Raw genomic sequence first — 4,341 nt, 5'->3', positions numbered from 1 at the left:
CACTCCGGGCCAGCGCTCGTCTACCCGCGTCTCTCCTGCCGCGGGGAGCCGAGGGAGAGGTGCCATGGGACTTGGCTGGGCAGGACTTGCAGATTGTCAGACACGGGGGCACTTTTTGAGGGGTTTGAAGCTTTTGGACAGTCAAGAGTTTTTGTCGGTCCAAAAAACAGTTATTTAGGTGCTGACATAAGTAAAATATAAATACATCATCCTGGCCGACAGAGCGATTGCTGCTGCAACAGTTGTGGGGTTTTATCCTCTCAAACCCTCTTCGTTGAGTGCCTTACTTAGAGCAAGCATAAAGGGGACCACTTTGAGCACTTGCATCTTGTAATTTAGAAGTCACTCATTGCCTGAGTGGTACTTGGAGGCTATAATTTTCTTTCTAATTGCTGGAACGTTTGGAAAGGTGAACTGCCATAATTTTGGATGAAACTGTGGCCCATACTCTTTCATACTTGCATTCTTAAAAATGAGAGAGCATTTCTATACTTAGAAGATTATTAAATTGCTGAGGAAGTGGGAGGTTAATGAGGAGTCAATTTCATAACTCAGCTAATGAAAAGAATAAAGGATGATGTAAAAACTAAATCACTGCTCTGTTTTTTACTCCATACAATATGACTTTTTATTGTAGCAGAGGACAAGTTTTTCTCCTAAGGTGTGTTGGCACAAAATTTGCTTTCTGTATGCATTATGTTGCTCCCTTACAATCAGACAAGGTGCTGACACACCACACTGTGAGAGGAATTAACGTGAGTCTAAATGCATCATGCAAATCTCATTCTTTTTAGTCAGATATATTATTTTCCATGGTGTCCCTTGAGAGTAAGGAAAGAAATATTCACCATTTGTGCCCCTTGCTAAATGAGGTAAACAGTTCCTCTGTGATTTCCCTTGGGAATTCCTGTAGAGGAGCTTTCATCCTGGCCACAGAACTTGCTTTCTTTGCAGTTCAGAGTGCTGATGCTCACTCCTTATTATTACGGTGTTGTTTTTCAATTAAAGTGGTAATGCTAAATATTGATTCAAGGTTTTCTGAGTGCAGTAAGACACAACTAACTGGATCCATCCAAGTCTTTTGGTGTGCAGGGAGGGTAGGGAAATTATTGATTCATAACTGTATTCAGTGGTCTGCAAGGCAGATTCAGTGCAGGGTTTGCTGTTTACATCCATAGGAGAATAACTAAGGTCATAATGAGTACAGATAATCATAACAAGGACTGAGATAATTAAAGTGTCTGGTTATGAAATTGGATGCAACTTTCTTTTAATTCCTAACTGTAATGCCACAATCAAATGTAAATATTTTTCCAAAACGTACCAGAGATGGAGACAAATCTTGACCTTTTCCCTTATATTACATACATGTCCTTTGACTCAGCATATTATATTGCAACTGTTTTTCTAGTATAGGAAAAACATGTCACCCCACATTAAAGCCATATAAGTCACATAGAAACTTTGTATCTGTGAGTTTTAGAATGGATACGTTTTTATGGAGGATTTAAAATAATTTAGTCATTTCAATTCTAGTGATGAGGTGGAATTTTTTAAAAATTGTTAATTCCCTGGTGTAACGCATAGTGTTGTAGACTAGTAGACTGGATGTAATAACACCATGGTAATGAAATGGTGAGTGCAAGAATCTGTGAGTCCACGTTTTAAAATAGTAGTTCCTGCAAAGAATAGGAATGTCCAGATCTCTTGTCTATTGCAGCTACCTGAAAAGTGTCCCATGTTGCCAATTATTAAATCTAATTTTTAGATTTCCTTAATTCCTCCAAAGATAGTTTGACTGGTAGACACATCATTTGTCAGCTGCACATTTTATTTATGAACATGTGATGAATTTTTAATGGTTTGTATTCATCAAATACAAATATGTTGTATTCATCAAATAAACAGAAATAAAATTTTAATTTCCCCACATTTTTTAAAATATTATTTTATACTGCTGAGGGCTTAATTAAATGTGCTGCGGGATTAAAGTGAAATCTGAAAGTGGACATGGACAAAATCCAAGTACTTCAGATAACTTTTTTCCTGTTTTAAGTGTAGTATTTAGCTTAAAGACGATTAAAAAAATTAATGGATTCTGTGTTTCCCCCAGGAAGTGTAATTTCCTATCACTTAATTTTTTTGTGTGTTTTCAGTCCCGATATGTCTTTCCTCATTTGTTACATGGAGTTCAGTCACTGGTAGATGCAGTTCAGTTCCTTCTAGAGATACTATTTTCTATTTCTTCAGTATGCGGACATTTATGGAGGCTGTACAGTGGTGATTCATATATTTCACTAATGATGTATAACTGACTTGAAAGGCAAACACAGCTGCGCAGCAGCAGTAACCACTCTCCCAGGGCTTCAAACCAGATTAAACTTCCTGTCTTTCCTTCTTCCCCCCAATATGCAGCCTTGCCTTTCTCCTCTGGACTTATAGTCTGGAACTGGAAGACTGGAAAGTGGATGTGAAAAGGGAGTCCTCTGTTGGCAAGCAAGTCTTTTTCCTTTTCTGTATTGCTGACTAGAGTTATAGAATCAGAGGATGGTTTGGGACTGAAGGGACCTTGAAGATCATCTACTTCCAATCCTTCCACTAGACCAGGTTGCTCAGACCCCCATTCAACATGGCCTTTAACACTTCCAGGGATGGGGCATTTACAGCTTCTCTGGGCAAACTGGTCCAGTGTCTCACCACCTTCGCAGTAAAGAATTTCTTCCTATTATCTGATCCAAGCCTACCCTCTTTCAGTTTGAAGTCATCCCCCCCCCCCATTCACATGCCCTAGTAAAATGTTCTTCTTCAACTTTCCTGTAGGTATTGGAAGGCTTCTATAAGGTCTCCCTGGAACCTTCTCCAGGCTGAACAACCCCAGCTATCACAGCCTATCTTTGTAGGAGGGGTGCTCCAGCCCTGTGATCATCTCTGTGGGCTTCTCTGGACTCGCTCCAGCAGGTCCACATTATTCTTAGTTGAAGGCCACAGAGCAGAACACAGTACTCTAGGTGGGGGCTCCTTCACTGTAAGCAGCAGTGAAACTGTGGAAGGCAGAGACATAGTGGTGGTCCTGCATGTATTATGTCCTTTCCCTCCTCCTACCTGCCAGTCCTTATGCATTTTGAGTCAGAATGCTGGGAAAACAATACTATTATGTATTTTATGGATAATGTAAGTAGCAAGAAGCCTGCAGGTCCAGGGAGAGGATGAGCTGAGGAGGGAGAGATAAGAAAGACAGGCATCTTTACCGAGATGTATCCATCCTAACCATCCTCTTGCTGCATATTTTTTCAGGTGTTACTCAAAATGTGGTGGTTTGTAAACAAATGAACATTTTCAGTCATTAAGCCAGGAACAGCACATAGGCTGTAACATGTCAGAAAAGCATGGTTTTGTTTTTGGAATGTAACCAGCAGGGCTTGTGTTTTGGACTGATAAGAATGGTATACACTGTTCCCTGGTACATAACATGTGAGCATAAATACAGATAGTTTGAGTGAGATTAAAAGTTATCTAAGTTTGTGATGTCTCCATCACAACAGCAAATGCTTTAGGAAATAGAATAGGAAATCAGACATCTGTAAGTGACACTTCTGCTGGGTACTCTAAGGTTGAAAGACTTTGAGTTGAAGAGTGAGTTCATGTCACACTTGGTAAATTTCCATCAATTTGTCTAACAAAATTTGGATTTGATTTATTAGTTTTGGCATCCAACCATCCTGTATCAATTCTGCAATTTATTTACATGTCACATCAAAAAGTAGACCAGTTCATCGTCTTGATTTCCCATACCTTTGCCATACAGTCCTTTATTCATCTCTATAGCAAGTTGAGAAGTCTATTTAGTTTCTTCTTTTCCAGAAATAATTCTGTGGAACTAAATGTTTTCTTATCCTTTTTTTGCAGCTCTTTGTATACTATTAGATTCCTTGTAAAATCTGTATTTAGAAACTTTTGGAGATGTTGGTGCAGTATAGTTTTCTACGATGGCTTAACAGTATTTTCTGGTTTTTAGAAGTTTAAAACATAACCATTTTCTTGTTTGGACAATTTCAGAGAACTGTGTTGATATTTTATAAGATTTTTTTTCCAAATAATTTATAAGAAATTTGACCTGGACAATTCCTAGGACAGAGCCCTGAGGACCTTCAGCAGGTCTCCTCACAGTGAAAAGAAAAAAAATAGTCTATAATAAAGAGAGGCAATAAGATTTCATGGCTTTTTCTGCATGGCTCTTTCTTCCAGAAACACTCTGAAATACAATCATCACTCATCAGCAGCAAGTACGGTGGTTGGTTTCCTGCTCTACTGGATTTAGCATTGGTAGTTGCTATGTATTTA

Source organism: Manacus vitellinus, unplaced genomic scaffold, assembly GCF_001715985.3.
Source record: "Manacus vitellinus isolate BGI_N305 unplaced genomic scaffold, ASM171598v3 scaffold_6_pilon, whole genome shotgun sequence".
Classification (NCBI taxonomy): Eukaryota; Metazoa; Chordata; class Aves; order Passeriformes; family Pipridae; genus Manacus; species Manacus vitellinus.
This window is presented reverse-complemented; position numbering follows the sequence as displayed.